Source organism: Callithrix jacchus, chromosome 7 (assembly GCF_049354715.1).
Source record: "Callithrix jacchus isolate 240 chromosome 7, calJac240_pri, whole genome shotgun sequence".
In the NCBI taxonomy this organism is placed as follows: Eukaryota; Metazoa; Chordata; class Mammalia; order Primates; family Cebidae; genus Callithrix; species Callithrix jacchus.
Genome location: NC_133508.1, coordinates 26,905,300 through 26,922,709, shown reverse-complemented (window position 1 = coordinate 26,922,709; position 17,410 = coordinate 26,905,300). Strand labels below are relative to the sequence as shown.

The 17,410-nt window shown below is 43.8% G+C and overlaps 1 protein-coding gene and 1 pseudogene across 4 annotated transcripts in view; one reads left to right on the top strand and one right to left on the bottom strand.

Annotated features, from left to right (window-relative positions):
• Positions 1-17,410, bottom strand: part of LOC103790987 (amyloid beta A4 precursor protein-binding family B member 1-interacting protein-like) — a 216,554-nt gene that overhangs the window by 137,883 nt on the left and 61,261 nt on the right. The window lies entirely within an intron of this gene.
• On the top strand, positions 6,296-7,779 carry LOC100406965 (DNA-directed DNA/RNA polymerase mu pseudogene; annotated as a pseudogene).

Below are 17,410 nucleotides of genomic sequence, written 5' to 3'. Positions count from 1 at the left end.
TCCCATTTCTACTTTTAACTAGCACTTACCCAGTAAATAGATTGTGAATTGCTTCCTGACTATGGTGATTTACTTAAATTTACTGATCCTTTGTTTGATTATCTCAAAAATATTTATAATAGCAATTTTATATACTTGTTTAAAAATTAAAGAAATATAATCTTTCATATATTGAACAATCACAAAATTAAAGACATCATGTACAGATTTTTACTTACCTTATTGAAGTCACATAACAACTTTATCTTTAAATTACAAGCATCATTCCCAGATTTTTACACACTTACCTTATGCAGTTCTCATAACAACCCCACCTTTTACAGATGAGCAAACCGAGGCTCAGAGGAGTTAAAAGCACATTGACCATCATGTCATAATGAGTGATGGAACTGGGATTCAAATCCAGTCCTCCCTGCCTCAAAGGTGGTGCAACTTTACAAAGACCAAGTTACACCCAGCACCTGTAGGATCAAAACATGCGGATTCCCTTTCTCTACCCTCTTACGTATGAATTTCAATGGTTTTTCACGGCCTCAGAACAATCCTAAACTCCCTCCCAGGTTGCCTTTCAGTGGATCACTTCTCCTTGGGGATGATTAGGAATCTGCATTTTTGGACCACAAGCATCTATAAACAGATGTGTTGATCATGAAATAAAAATTTCTAGGCCATAAGTTACTAACTGTGAATTGTTTAGCTTCTCTTCTACAAATAATAGGCTATATTCTATGTTAATAAATCACAGGATCCACTGGATTTTTGCAGAAAGATTTGAAACGGTGCTGCAGGAGCATCTTCCTGACAGCTGCGCAGGAAGACCAGCTGAAACACACAGAGCAGGAGCCTATCCAAAGCCCAGGTGTGGTGGTTCTTGCTTATCAGCCCAGCAACGTGGGAGGCCAAGGTGGGTTAATCACCTGAGACCAGGAGTTTGAGAACAGCTGGGCAACACGGTGAGACCCTGTCTCTATAAAAAAAACCATTTTTCATGAGTAGAAACAAGAACAGAACCTCTGACATTACTTTAGTATAGAGCTCCGGTCTAGAATTGAACATACGAAATTGTGAGTCCTAGAGCCAGTCCTCTTGCTCGGGGCCTGGGTCTAGTAAAGCGAACTAGGAGCAGGAGGGAGGAGCCCCAGGCTGTGGCTGTCTCCGGGGGGACCCTTGGGTCAGCAATGGCCAGAGGAGCTCCTGAGAGCAAGCGGTATCTGTGGCCTCCCTACCTTTGGGCGTCTTCTGGTGGCCGCTGTGCTGCAGGTCAGGGTCCCCGCATCAGATTGGGCAGGCTCCAAGCAGAGGTGTCTGGCGCTGCTCCCACCTTCACCTCCACCTCCTGGATCTCAGAGCGTCAGGATGGCTTTGCCCAACTCAGTCTGCGCTGGCCCCACTTGGGGCTGGAATTGGGAAACTGCTCCACTGCAGCTACTTAAGTTTAAATAGAAGAGGTGCCAAGGCCGGGCGCGGTGGCTCACGCCTGTAATCCCAGCACTTTGGGAGGCCGAGGCAGGTGGATCACGAGGTCAAGGATCAGAGCATCCTGGTCAACATGGTGAAACCCCGTCTCTAGTAAAAATACAAAAAATTAGCTGGGCATGGTGGTGCGTGCCTGTAGTCCCAGCTACTCAGGAGGCTGAGCCAGGAGAATTGCCTGAACCCAGGAGGCGGAGGTTGTGGTGAGCCGAAATCGCGCCATTGCACTCCAGCCTGGGTAACAAGAGTGAAACTCCGTCTCAAATAAATAAATAAATAAATAAATAAATAAATAAATAAATAAATAAATTTAAAAATTAAATAAAAAAATAGAAAGGTGCCAGACGTTTTCTCTACAGCAGTGAAATCTGTAGCATCCATTCTGTATTTTGTAAACTTAGTTTTCGGCCACCTGTGGGAAGAAGAAGAGGTCCCAGAAGTGGGCACTGGGGTAGGGAAGAGGAAGGAAACCGGCCAGACACAACAGCGAAAGAAGAAGGGGTGGGGACTCGAGGCAGAGCCAGTCTTCCTGCCTGGGAGCTGGGCCTAGGAAAGCTAACAAAGGGAGGGAGGGAGGAGCCCCGGGTTGTGGATGTCTCTAGGGGGATCTTTGGATCAGCAACAGCCAGAGGATCCCTGAGGCCAAGCGGTATCCATTGCCTCCCTACCTTTGGGCATCTTCTGGTGGCCAGTGTGCTCCAAAGCAGCCGGGTAAGGCACTAGAGCCATCTCCATCTTGTAGATCTGAATCAAAGCTGAAGAACGGCTCCGCCCCGCTCACCCTGAGCCGGCAACGCTTGGGGCTGGCATTGGGGTACAGCGGGTTCAGGGTGCCTGTAACTCCTCTCTGCTGGGGCTGCGCCTTTCCTGGCCGCGCACTCATAGATGTTAGAGAAGGACGGCTCTGCAGAACCCCAGCACCCGCCCTGCTTGGGGCTGGCTTTGGTCCACATGCGGCAGGTCAGCCTGGTTTTTATGGGGAGCCTCTGCTGTTCCCGGGCACCTTGGGTCTTTGGTTGCTTCCAGGTCTGCACGGCTCAGCACCTGCTGACTCTCCCAGCGGAATGAAACCAACTTTGAAGGCACTAACTGAAGGCCACCCACTGAAGGCCGGTTGCCCTGCCAACCAGATCGCGTCCTGCTTAGGAGGAACCAATCAGGCGTTGAGTTCCCTCCACATGCGGTCCTTCCATCTGTGATGTGGGAGCCCAGGCACCGGCTCACAAGGCCCCGCCCCCCAGCGGCCCGCCCCACCTGTCATTCATTGATGGCTGCTAGGAATTTTCTGGTTTCCTCACTGTGCATTATGAATATGAATGATGTTAAAATTACTGTAACCAAGTGTGCCTCATGCACTGTCTCGCATCCAAAGTGTCCTTTTTCCTCCATGGCTTCTGAGGGTTTTTGAAACTAGGAAGACAAATATCTGCAGGTGGTTTCAGAAAAAAAACATTGCCATAAGTCTACTCTGTTATGTTAACATGTGTACATGTTATACGCATACATATTTAATGTGTGTATTTAATATATATGCATTCAATAAGTATATATTCAGTTTACATATTTTCGAAAATAACACACATATTCATTTAAACTAGCAAGTGTAATGGGGAAATTTTCTAAAATTCATACACTGAGTACATCACATTTTTCTAAGGCTCATGTGGATAGAGCACCTTTGTAGATGCAGCCCTTTACACGTTACTGGTTTTTTCCTTCTTTCATCAAACGTTTCTTTAGAATTGACTCGAGGCAAGATATGGTAGAGAAATAGAAGAATCAATTACAGGAGCTGTTCAACTAGTAGGTTAGACTGATGGGTATACACGCAACTTTAATAAAATGGTATGTATTGAACGAACCTGGGGAGAAGTGCTAAGATGAGCTCCAAATCCCTGTATTTATGAGGATGCCCTCTTCATAGTAAAATATTAGTAATACAATAGCATGTTCTACTTGATCTCTCACCTTTAATTTCACGGTATAATCTTCCACCATTTGTATCCTAACCAAGCATTTCCTCCATAATCCCCAGGAAATAGCAAAACCACTGAAAATAAACATTTCAATCTTAGATTTACTGTTGAAAGAAGTGTGTCATTGATGCCTCAGTTTATTATTGTGGCACCAAATTCCCAGTGCGGAAGCAGCAGCATGAGCTGGAATTCACGCCCTTCATTTGAAATGATTGCAGATTATTGACTTTTTCTTGGTAAATATTTAAGAAAATTTTTATTCTCTTAATGCTGTAAAGGGATCCTAAAATCACGGGGATATATTTGTACTTTGCATGACAATGTACATATTCCTTCTTTTTGTTTAGTACAAAAATAGCACTTAAGGAACTTCTGTGGATAGAAATTCTAAGTAACAACTAGATCTGAGATTTTGTATAAACCATAAAATGTATAAACGTTTTGTGTTGTTTGGTTGATTTGAGACAATCTAGCTCCTTAGCCCAGGCTGGAGTGCAGTGTCGTGATCTCGGCTCACTGCATCCTCCCCATCCAGGTTCAACCCATTTTCCTATCTCTATCTCTGAAGTATCGTGGGGTACAGGCGGATGCTGCCATGGCTGGCTAATTTTTGTATTTTTAGTAGAGGCAAAGTTTTGCAGTATTGGCCAGGCTGGTGTCCAAGTGCTGACCTCCAGTGATCCGCCCAGCTTGGCTTCCCAAGGTACAAACATTTCTAAACATTTAAAGTTGACCTTGCCATTTTGAAATGTAGACATTTATCAGGCTCTGAGTAATTATACTCTTAGTTATCTGCCCAAATCGTTTACCAGGTGCATCTTCCTCAGCAAGGCCTTCGACATCATTTCCACTAGTAATTGACAGCCAAGAAAGCAGGCTATGCCTCACCTACTTCTTCCTGGGCTAATGATCTCAGAGTTAGTTGCTCTTCTTAATTTGGAAAAAAAGTAATTAAATAATTGTTCTGTCATTAAACACAACATAGAATAATCAGTTTAAAAATTAATTTGATAATTATTTTGATGCCAATCCCACATTTGGTAATAATGATTATATACGCAAGTATTTTTTAGCCGATTAAACTGGAAGATATTCTTTGAAACATCATGATCGTTGTAGTCAGTAACTTTAATGGAGTACTATGGTGTTTTTGATAAACCGCATGAGTTATTCTCAATGATCTTATGACAGTTGTAATCAAAATGTATCCTTTGGGCCTAGCACAGTGGCCTACACCTGTAATCCCAGCAATTTGGGTGTCTGAGGTGGGAAGATCACCTGAGGCCAGGGGTTCAAGATGAGCCTTGCCAACATGGAGAAACTCTGTCCCTATTAAAAATACAAAAAAAAAAAAAAAAAAAAAAAAAAAAGCTGCGCCTTGTGGTGGGTAAAAAAAAATACTTTTTTTTTTTTTTTTCTGGCGAGTTGCAGTGACTCACACTTGTAATCCCAGTGCTTCGGTAGGCTGAGGTAGGAGGATCACTTGAGGCCAGGAGTTTGAGACTAGGCTGGGTGACAGAGCAAGATCCTGTCTCTACAAAACAAAACAAAACAAAACAAAACAAACAAACAAACAAAAAAAGACGAAAGAAAAATAGGAGAGAAAAAGAATACTGGCTTTTTCAAGTGTGTGAGGCAAACCCTGCCCCATAGTTTGCTAGTGGGTTACCTTTTGTTCAGCATTTATCATGATTATGTGAAAAACTGTCTAATTCGTGATTTTGGTGTCACGTTGAAGAAGAGATTTCTCAACCAGACATTTTAAGAAAGAAATTCACTGAATCTTCAAATTATTTTTTCCAATTTTGACTTAAGTAAACATTTGACATGATTTTTAAAGAAAAATGGATATTTAAAAACTTTAAATGCCAATAGAAGTGCAAATTTTGGTGGTTGAAGAGCCTAGAATTCCAGCCCCGTTACCTACTGGCAGTCCTACCTTGGGCAAATGTATATTTTTATGCTTCCGTTTCCCATCTATAGAGACACAGTCAACACTCAATAACTCTTGTTTGCTACTGTATTACATACATGTTCTGATTTATTTTTAAATTGGTATACTTTCATCAGTGTATGTTTGGAAAGAGTTTGAATATTTTTTGACTCTTTCATTGAGTAAATCCAAATACTTGTAAAAGAGTTAGAGTTCTTTAATAAAAACTTAACATGAACTAGGGACGCATCTTAAGGTATCACAAATGAAACAAAGCCAATACTGATTCAATACCGGCGCGTAGACTATGGTATTTATTACTCGTTAAATTTGTTCTTCTTAATAAAGCACAGAGGGAATAGGAAATACCTCACACTCTAGCGCAAAGGTTGCTATGACCCTAAGCTGTTGAAGGTTCTTTATAAAATACAGATTTCTGGGACCCGCCTAAGATGATTCCGATGATGGGCCGTATGAATGAGTAACTTATTTAGAAATAACCATTTTAAGGATTAGGACCCCGAAGCCCTGAAACGTCCTGCTGTAGTCAACATTATAGTCACACTCACAGGTTGACATTCCTTTGTGGTTTTCCCACCCTTCTTCCCGGCCTGGTGAACTCCTGTTCAAAAGCCCAGAGCCCGGTTCAAAGTGGCTTCATCTGTGGGGAGCCTCCCTGCCCCACAGTGGGTGCTCCTCTAGGCCACGCCCGTCCTGGGCCTCCCAAGCTCCCGGGGCTGCCCCTGCTGCCTCACCATCCTCTCGCTCCAGGGCGGGCTGTACCTTGATGACTAAGGGCAGCCAGGTGTGCTGGTTCTCATCCAAATACACGAACTTCTCCCAGATCCACAGGCGGTCCAGGTGGTCCGGACTGACTCCCTGCGTAACTGCTCCTGGGCCATGGCTCCCTCGGATGCTCACCAAACGGCGGCGAGCGCGGGTCGGGTCCCCTAGCGGCGATGCCGCTTCCTCCACGCTGCGTAGCATGCGCTTCCCAGGCGTCGCCATCTACCTGGGTACCTCACATGGGTCGCAGCCGCCGGGCCTTCCTCACATGCCTGGGCCGCTCCAAAGGCTTCCGCGTCCTCGACTCCTGCAGCTCCGAAGTGACACATGTTGTGATGGAACAGACCTCAGCAGAGGAGGCCATCAGCTGGCAGGAGCGCAGGATGGCAGCTGCTCTCCCGGGTTGCAGCCCCCCAGCTCTGCTGGACATAAGCTGGTTCACAGAGAGCCTGGCAGCTGGGCAGCCTGTGCCTGTGGAGTGCCGGCACCGCCTGGAGGTGGCCGGGCCCGGGAAGGGGCCTCCGAGTCCAGTATGGATGCCTACCTATGCCTGCCAGCGCCCCACGCTCCTCACACACCACTGTACTAGCCTCACAGAGGCTCTGGAGACACTGGCGGAGGCAGCGGGCTTCCAAGGCAGTGAGGGCCGCCTCCTCGCCTTCTGCAGAGCGGCCTCATTGCTCAAAGCCCTTCCCAGCCCCGTCACAACACTGAGCCAGCTGCAGGGGCTACCCCAGCTTGGAGAACACTCCTCTAGGGTTGTCCAGGAGCTGCTGGAGCATGGAGTGTGTGAGGAGGTGGAGAGAGTTCGAAGCTCAGAGAGGTACCAGACCATGAAGCTCTTCACCCAGGTCTTCCGGGTCGGTGTGAGGACTGCTGACCGGTGGTAGCAGGAAAAACTGCGAACCCTGGATGACCTCCTAGAGCAGCCCCAGAAACTGACCCAAAAGCAGAAAGCGGGGAACCAGCACCACCAGGACCTGAGCACCCCACTTCTGCGGTCCGATGTAGATGCCCTGCAGCAGGTGGTGGAAGAAGCTGTGGGGCAGGCCATGCCTGGGGCCACCGTCACACTGACCGGCGGCTTCCGCAGGGGGACGTTGCAGGGCCATGACGTGGACTTCCTCATCACCCACCCCAAGGAGGGCCAGGAGGCGGGGCTGCTGCCCAGAGCGATGCACCGCCTGCAGGACCAGGGCCTCATCCTGTACCGCCAGCACCGGCATAGCCGCTGGGAGTCCCCTACCCGCCTGGCCCAGCAGAGCCACATGGATGCTTTCGAGAGGAGTTTCTGCATTTTACGCCTATCACAACCTCCAGGGGCTGCTGTGGGGGGATCCCCAAGGTCCTGCCCATCCTGGAAGGCCATGAGGGTGGACTTGGTGGTCGTACCCATCAGCCAGTTCCCTTTCGCCCTGCTTGGCTGGACTGGCTCCAAGCTTTTCCAGCGGGAGCTGCGCCACTTCAGCCGGAAGGAGAAGGGCCTGTGGCTTGAATAGCCATGGGCTGTTTGACCCGGAGCAGAGGACGTTTTTTCATGCGGCTTCAGAGGAAGACATCTTCAGACACCTGGGCCTTGAGTACCTTCCTCAAGAGCAGAGAAACGCCTGAGCCTGCCTGTGGCCTCCACTTCTGCTCAGGAAATTGGGCCACCCCCAACTTGGCCACTGAATGTCTCCAGGCAGATATGCATTCCCCGACCCCCACCTTCACCCCTCCCAAGTGGAGGAGTCCCTCCCCACCAGGGCCTGGCTCTGCCAGAGGTCAGCTGTGCCTGAGGGAATCAGTTGAGCCCCAGCTGGCATGCTGTAGGGGGAGCTTCTGGTGCCAGCCTCATTGCTACATGACCTTGGGTCTGCTCTTAGCCTTCCCGTGGCTCACGTTCCCGTGCTGGACAGGGCGTGTGAGCAGGGCCCACTCCGTGGAGCCTTGGCAGGGCCTATAGTCATGAATGGCAAGTGGTTTGTTTGCCTGATGTGCAGTGTCCCATCAGTTGTACTGCAGTTACTGTGGCTCCTGTAGGGCACCCTGTCCAGAAGTTCCCGGAAGAGAACCATGTGTCCCTGCACTGCATTTAAGCCATGACATGGAGGGTGTCATTCTTGCCCACAAGGAGCATACTGTGGAGTGTGCTGTAGGCATCTGCACAGCGAGAGGGCCGGGGTAGGAGTTAGGAGGAAGAGAATTTTCAACTCTAGGGCTTCAGTACTGCAGTGCCCCAAGCCAGGCTCTGGGCTTCTGCCTTTAAGGCCTGTTCTCAGCACGATCTCTCAAAAAATAGGTCATCTCCTGCCACTCCTGGCTCATTGCCCTTTAATGACTCCAAACCCTAAGTCTGCATGTGGCCCTGGGCTCTGGCATTTCTGCCAGCCCCTTTCTCCAGCCCCACTGTCCCTGAGCCACTTCCTGCCTCACAGGCTTCCTGTTTGATGCACCGAGAATCCCTCCCCTTCTTCCTCAGAAGCAGTGAGGTGGGCTGGACACGGGTGTCCTCCATGTCCCTCACATCCCCAGGCACGCTCTGGCCTCGCCATCCACCTGGAGTGTGCCCTCAGAAGTCACTTTGTTAGGAAAGACTTCCCAGACCACTCATTACATTAAAAAATATTTTGAAAATGAACATGCAGGGAGGTTGACTCTTTTGGGGTGCAGTTTTGCACGTGTGGGACACACCAGGTCCATCCCCAGAACACTTCTCTCACGTTCCTATTGTGGTCACATGGTTCTCCACCCCCACCCACTTAGTGGCTCTCCATCCCTATAGTTTTGCTTTCTCCAGAATGTCATGTAAATGGAACTAAACTATATTTAAGCTTTGGAGTGGCCTCTCCATTAAAAAAAAAAAAAGTATTCCAGTTACTTGGGAGGCTGAGGCCTGAGAATCGCTTGAACTCAGGAGGCGGAAGTTGAAGGGAGAGGAGATTGTGCCATTGCACTCCAGCCTGAGCAACAAGAGCACAACTCTGTCTCAAAAAACAGGATTATTAAATATTAGTCTAGTACTCACTGTAAACTCAGCACTTTGGGGTACATCAGTGGTATTTGGTTTTATTATGCTCCTAGAGTTTTGTTTTTCTATTATAGAATTTTCAAACATTTGCTATGGTAGAGAAAACATTAATAGTTTGATGAACCTAATCTACTGTTTAATCAGTTTACTAATGATCAACACCTGGCCAATTGTGCTTCATCTACACCTCCACACACTTCCCCCATATTCCTCAGTATTCGCTTGAGGTGTAAAATACGTGTCCTCAGTTTATTAGAAAATTCAAACATTGTTTCATTTCATCTACAAATATTTCTGTATGCATTTTTATATGTTAATGATGTAAAACACAGACCCTGATACCGTATGACCTTGAGACAATTTAGACATAACTCTTAATGCATCAAATTAGATATTCAGTTTTCAAGATTTTCATCATCTTGTAAATTATTATAATCGTCATTATTTTGTAGTTATTTTAATTGGGATCCAAATGAGGACTATACATTACAATTGGATGGCAACATGTCTTAAATTTCCTTTGATATTTTTGAGTATATCACCTACATGTGTCACCTACATCTTTTTTACTTGCACTCTTTTGGTTTCCTTAGTTTTAATTGAAGAAACCGGATTATTTACCCTGTGGTATTTCAACACTCCGCATTTTCTGATCACATTCTGTGGTGTTATTTAACCTGTGCTATAGATTAGATGTCCAGTCCAAATCTCATTGATAGGGTTTGGCTCTGTGTCCCCACCTGAATCTCATCTTGAATTATGACTCCCTTGTGTGGTCCAAGGGATTTGGTGTGTGTGTGGGGGGGTGATTGTTTCATGGGGGCAGTTACCCCAGGCCGTTCTTGTGATAATAAGAGTCCTCATGAGATCTGATAGTTTGATAAGTGTCTGGTAGTTCCTCTTTGCCCACTCTCTCTCCTGCCTCCGTGTAAGATGTGTCTTGCTTCTCCTTTACCTTCTGTTATAATTGTAAGTTTCCTGAGGCCCCCCCAACCATGCATAACTGTGAGTCAATTTTTATAAATCCTTTTACAAATTACCCAGTCTCTGGTAGTTTCTTTATAGTAGTCTGAAAATGAACTCATGTTGAGATATAATCCCCAGCGTTGGAGGTGGGGACTTGTGGGAGACATTTGCGTCAAGGGGACGGTTTTGTATAACATGGTGCTGTCCCACTGAGAGTGAGTTCATTCTCAGGACATCTGTTGTTTAAAAGTGTGTGGCACCTCCCCCGCTTGCTCTCTTGCTCCCAGTCTCTCCATATGAGAATCCTGCTCTCACTTTGCCTTCTATGCCTTCTGCCATGAATGGAAGTCCCCAGATAGAAGGTGAGCAGATGCCAGCACCATGCTTCCTGTAAAGCCTGCAGACCTGTGAGCCAATTAAACCTTTTTCCTCTATAAATTACCCAGTCTCAGGTATTTCTTTATAGCAACAGAAAAACAGCCTAACACAACACGTGTCTTTGCCCCCTGTATTTCTGTAAATATAGAGCTTCAATTAGATTTAGAGTTGATTTTTTGGCAAAAATACTTGAAATACCGACGAAACATCTGTTTTTGTGAATTGCCACTATTTCTTCTATAACTACACTCATGTTTCATTTGAATTACACTTCCTGTTTTCCCTTTTCAGTTTTTTGATACAGTTTCATGCCTGTTGACCAATTTCCTCTTTTGATTATTCATTTTCCTAAAATGTCACGTGGGCTTCTCACTGGGAGACAAGGAGGTGAGACAATAACATACTTTGCTCTCTGTGTAAACTCAATAATCAGTGTGCAGTGATTGGCAACATCATCCTTTGAAAGAAGTGATGGGTCACTGATCTTAATTGCATGTGTTATTTATGTTGTGATTTGTGGACAGAAGTGCTCACAAAGTTTGTACTTTGTGTAATTTCTGACAGTTAAAATCCCATGGTAACTGAATTTGAACCATGTCAGGGAACCTACGTTATTTAATTAAACCACTGTTATTGGAACTAGGTGGAGCACTGATGACCTGTACTTTTTTTCCCTGATGTTTTCTTTTACGTCTGCAATAAACATTCACTTTTTTCCTTATGAAATTGTTTATCAATGCTAGAAATATTTTAGTTGCTTCTCTTGTGAATCACCCTTGATGCTACATTTTATAAATGAGCTTCACTGGTATATAGTATATAGGGCAGGTTTTAGTTTCTGTATTTTACTTACACATAATCAAATCAATTAATAGCTTTCAATGGATTGCTTAACTTTGTTTTTATATTTTAAGTAGATACATTATCTGAGAATTTAAGTCTGTCTTTTCCATTCAGATATTTGTTTCTATTGTTGTTTTTGCTATTGTGTACATTGGCTATAGACTCCAGGATAATGTTGAATCATATGAATTATAATAGTGTCTTTAGTGATGTATCAGTCATGTCTCTTATTTTCTGATTTTGATGCCTTGACATCTGGGGCCTTGTTGACCCTGGAGGGACTGCCCCTCTCAGGATATTCTTGTACATAATAAAGAACTTTCCTGCCTGTATGCATTCATATACAAACCAACCAACCCAGAGTTTATACCTCCTTCTTTATCCTCTCTTCCTCACTCCTTTTTCTTCTTCATCTCTGTTTATCTCTTTTGCAGTCTTCATTCTTTCTTATCACTCTCACATTTCTGACCAGTATCCTGTTTCCCTAGTTTCCTCAGGACCAGTTAGCAGCCTCTTCTATCCAGAAGCCGATGACGTCATTCAAACTAGACAATTCTAAGCCTGATTGCCCTGCCTCGCTTGTTCCTTCCCATGGAAACAGCAATAAAGTTTCTTGCCCATGTTTCCCCCTTTTCCTCTGCCTTCTGACAGACCTCAATGTTTCCCTGTCCTGCCCCTTGTTGTGTGCTGTGCCTGTTGTTTCCAGGGAACTGTGAGTAGTAAAATCCACTACTTCCCTCATGACAGTCATTTCTGTGTTTGTGTGTTTTACCACTACTGATAAAAGAAATCCTGGGTACCATAAATGTAACTGACATTTCAGTTCATCCTGTATTATTAAATATGTTTTTTGCTGTAGGTTTCAAATCCATTATTCAGTATAAAAGCATCTTCCTCAATTTTGAGCTTAAGGGGGTTTAACATTTTTTTAACCAGGGGTGGTGTTGAATTTTACCAAGAGGCTTTTTGACATGTATTGACATAATTATTTGTTTATTTCTCCCACGAGTTTTTGCAATAAAAATGATACTGATTGTATAATAGGTTAAAATTAAAGGTTCTTCAAAGGCCCCCAAGATATAATAGTTGTGAAAGTCTAAATCGTCATATGTAGACTTTCATTGCAAGTATCTGGGAAACTGTCCCACAAGTATTAACTCCGCTCCTGACTTTAACAATCTGAATGGATGTAAAGTGGAGAAGACTGCAGGAAGCTGCTGCCTTGCTCTCTCCCCTACCTGGCCCCTGTATGGAGAAGAAAATCATACCAACTCTAAACCTGAGTTTATAGTAGAAATCTGTAGGGGGTCACCAGGAAAACTTACCAAAAAAACTCCTAAAACTAATAAGGGGTTATAGCAAAAATGCAGCATACGAGGTTGATATAGGAAAGTCAATAGCAATTGCTTTTTCACACACCAGCAAGGAGCAATTAGAATTTGAAATTAAAAGCACAATACCATTTATATTAACATCCCTCCCGCCAATGGAATACTTTGGTATAAATCTAACAGAATATATAAAATATCTATGAGAAAACCTATAAAATTAGGTTAAAAAAATCAAACAAGAACTGAATAAATAGATATTTTATGTTCATCAAAGGGAAGGCCTAGCATTAATGAAATGTCAGTTCTTCCCAATTTGCTCTATAGATTCAATGCAATCTGCATCAAAATCCAGCAATTCATATTGTGGGTATTGACAAATTGAATCCAATGTTTATATGGAGACTCAAAAAATATAAAATAAGGAATAAAAACAAGAATAGCCAACACAATATTAGAAAAGAAGATATTCAGGGGACTAACACTACCCAATTTCAGCATTTTCTGGAAAGCTACAGCAATGACGACAGCGTGGCATTGGCAAAAGAACAGACAAATAAGTCAATGAAACAGAATACAAAGCCCCATGATAGACCTATATAAATATTTGACAAAGGGGCAAAGACAATGAAGAAAACATAGTCTTGTCAACAGTGATGCTGGAACAACTGCATATCCATATGCAAACACAAAAACAAAGAATCTAGACACAGATCTTACATCTTTCACAAAATTTCACTCAAAGTGGATCATAGACCTACGTGTCAAACACAAAAGTATAAAACTTCTAGACAATAATATAGAAGAAAATCTAGATGAACTTGTGTATTGCAGTGACCTTTTAGATACAAGAGCAGCAATGGATTCATCCATGAAAGAAATGATTCATAAACTGGACAATCTAGAGAAGGAAATGACAAGCCACAGACTGGGAAACAACATTTGCAGAAGACATGTCTGATAAAATACGATTATCAAACATATGAAGAACTCTTAAAACTTAGCAATAAGAACATGAACAGTCCAATTAAAAAAACTGACAAAACATCTGAATGGACACCTCACGAAAAAAGATAAAGATGGCTAATAAGCATATGAAAAAATGCTCAACATCATATGTAAACCGGGAATAGCAAATTAAAAGTGATACCGCTACATACCTATTAGGATGACTAAAATTCAACACATAGGGTGGTGCAGCAGATCACCATGGCACACGTTTGCTTATGTAACAAACCGTCAGGTTCTGTGCATGTATCGTAGAACTTAAAGTAAAATAAGATTAAAAAAATTTTTTTAAAAAGAAAAGCCCCATTATTACTGCATCTGACATCAAAAGAACATAATATATTAATGGAAAGCAAATTTTCCTTCCATCCTATTTCAAGCATATGCTCAAAAAAATTAAAAACATTTTTGCCAGTTTTAAGCACTAAATATCTTCTTTTAAAACTCAATTTGTTTCATTTTAAATTTCCACTTAGACTGAAGGGGTGTCCAATCTTTTGACTTCCCTGGGACACACATAAAATGCACTAATTCTAGTGATAGCTGATCTGCAATTAAGAAAAATTGCAAAAATATCTCATAATTGTTTTGTGAGTCTCACTCTGTCTTCCAGCCTTGAGTGCAGTGGCACAATCTCAGCTCACTGCAGCCTCTGCCTCCTGGGTTCAAAGGATTATTTCACCCCAGCCTCCAGAGTTGCTGGGATTACAGTCACTCATCAACACGCGGGGCCAATTTTTATATTTTTAGAACAGATAGGGTTTAGCCATGCTGGTCAGGCTGGTCTCCGACTCCTGACCTCAAGTGATCCTCCAGCCCTGGCCTCTCAAAAGTGCTGGAATTATAGGTGTGAGTCACCATGCCCTGCCAAGAGCTCATAACGTTTTCATATTTGTTGGGCAGCATTCAAAGCTGTCCTGGGCTGCCTGCAGCCCATGGGTTGAGACAGCATGATTTAGAGCTTACTCTTCCCCAAATACTAAAACATGCCATTAACAATCTTCCTTAATTAAAAAAATGCATTATTTTTTCAAATCATTTTAAGAAGATTTGGAGAAGTTTTACAGTTTAAAAAACAACAAAAACAAAAACAGAGCCATGGAAAGAAACAGAAAATGTAAATGGCCTATCAGAAGCCAATCTGAAAGAGAAGAGATATAGGGCCCAAGAGCCAAGGATAAATTGGGCATTAAATGTATCTCTGAGGGAAAACATTCCAGATGGAAACATACATATATAAGACTCTCTTTGCCTGCCCCTACATTCTTATTTACAGGATACTTACAGCACTGTGATAACACAGAATTCAAAACCTAACTAAATAACTTAATTTTTACTGTTATCCAAGCATTAAAAAAGCCACACCAAAACAGCCTGTGTCCAGGACTCCAATCAATCAAGCAACGGGATCTCAGAGAATGGGAACCATCTCTGCTTGTCATGTTTTCTGGTTTTCCTCTCTAGATTTTTCTGAGAATCTTGAATGTTGCAGAGGTAAAGACAGAAAATATATCTAAGGTCACTAAGACTTCAGAAGGCATGGGATGGTGAAAGCTATTTTTAATTACAGTGTTAATCCCAAGAAAGAGTGACCCAATAATCTTTCTAGAAATACCATCATCAGGAAGAACATTTAACTTTTATTTATTTATTTTATTCATCTGCTGCTTCTGAACATGGATGCTTCCTGCCTCTTGGGGGGCATAGGAGGCCTCTTGGCTACCACAGGGAGGGGATGACCTAGTGGAGTGGGGAGCTCCTGATCGTCCAGGGGCAGTGGTGGTTACTGCAGCAGCAGGAAGTCATTAGGTGGCGTGGGGAAGCCATCTTGGGGGACTTGGTGGGACTGCTGCTGGTGTCCGACACCAGAAGGGAACGGGGACAGGCTGAACTTGGTGGCCTGTGGGTCCTGGGGCACTCCTGGCTCCTGGTGGTTCTCAAGGGCTGGCTTGTTATCCTGAAATGGAATGATGGCAGCATTCATTATTAGAAAATTTTGGAAATTTTCAATTTATTATTAATTAATAGAGACTGGGTCTCACTCTGTCACCCAGGCTGAGTGCAGTGGCGCGACCTGGTCTCACTGCAGCCTCTGAGCTCAAGTGATTCTCCTGCCTCAGCCTCCCGATTAGCATTCTTTATTCTTGACAAAACAGTCCCGGTGGACAGGATATGCCATAGATATGTGAGGTCTTTGTCTGCCCCCTGGGGAGCCTCTGTCCCTCGGTCACTGAGACTCCTGGTTGTTCATGAGCTCATCTTTTCTCTGGAATAGGGCAATGGCTCTAAACAGCATTCTTCTTATTAATAATTATTATTTGAGAGGGAGTCTTGCTGTATCACCCCAGCTGGTGTCCAGTGGAGCCATCTAGGCTCACTGCAACCTGCGCCTCCCAGGTTCAAGTGATTCTCCTGCCTCAGCCTCCCAAGTAGCTGGGATGACAGGCATGTGTCACCATGCCTGGCTATTTTTGTTATTTTGTGTAGAGACGGGATTTCGCCATGTTGACCAGGCTGATCTTGAACTTCTGACCTCAGGTGGTCTGCCCACCTTTGCTTCCCAACGTGCTGGGATTATAGGCCTGAACCACTGTACCTGGCCTTTTTTTTTTTTTTTTGAGACAGGATCTTGCTGTGTCACCCAGGCTGGAGTGCACTGGCATCTGAGCTGGACTCACTGCAACCTCTGCCTCTAGGGCTCAGCCATCCTCATGCCTCAGCCTCCCGAGCAGCTGGGATGACAAGCATGTCCCACGAAGCCCAGCTAATTTTTGTAGAGATCATTTTTGGCATGTTGCCCAGGCTGCTCTCCAACTCCTGGGCTCAAGTGATCTGCCCACCTCGGCCTCCCAGAGGGCTGGAATTATAGGTGTGAGCCACCTTACCTGGACAGCTTACCTTTTCTCAACTGCATGGAAGTTGGCTGGTTCACCCGGTATAAAATGAGCTCTGTAGTCTTTATTTATAACCTGTGTCCCCGGTTATGATGAGATCAGATGAGATACATATGTGAGTTCTGAAAAGAAAAATCACCAGTGTGTGCTATTGGTAGAAACCAGAACACCAGATTTGGTTAAAGTCTAATAGAGGCATAGCCCTTGCCCTGACAATACTGGAATAGGCAATAATTGATATTTATGTAATGAAACATCCCCAGGCAGGTGGATCGAATCCCTGTGTTTTAATAATTATCATTGCAATTTACATTTCATCAGGGTTCCCGTTTATTTCTTCCTCTGCCTAACAGCCTCTTACTTCTGAAGATTAAATTTGGAAGGTTTTTTCTAATAAAGTGCCTTCTGGTTTGGTTTTTATTTGATTTAGCTTATTTACTTAGCGTGATAAACTAATTAACTGGGGATATACTTAAAAAAATTCTGAACAGGCGGCTTGGGTGTTGGTGTTCACATATAGTGAAGTGATTTCTACTGTGGGATTCTTTTATTTCTTTCAGAATTTTGATATGCTTTTTTTCAATTGACATTATAGAAATAATGAAAATAATAATAGCTGAAACACATTGCATGAAGAGATTGTCAGCCTGGAGAAGATAATGAGAACATGAAAGAAATACAACTTTTCAAGGCCTGCAGTGGTTTCCAATAAAAAGTTTAATAAATACCAAGATATAACTGTTTTCACACTGGCTGATGGAAAAATGAAAGGGTGAAAGAAGTGAAAAATTGCTGAAGTGAAGCACCCGCCTGTC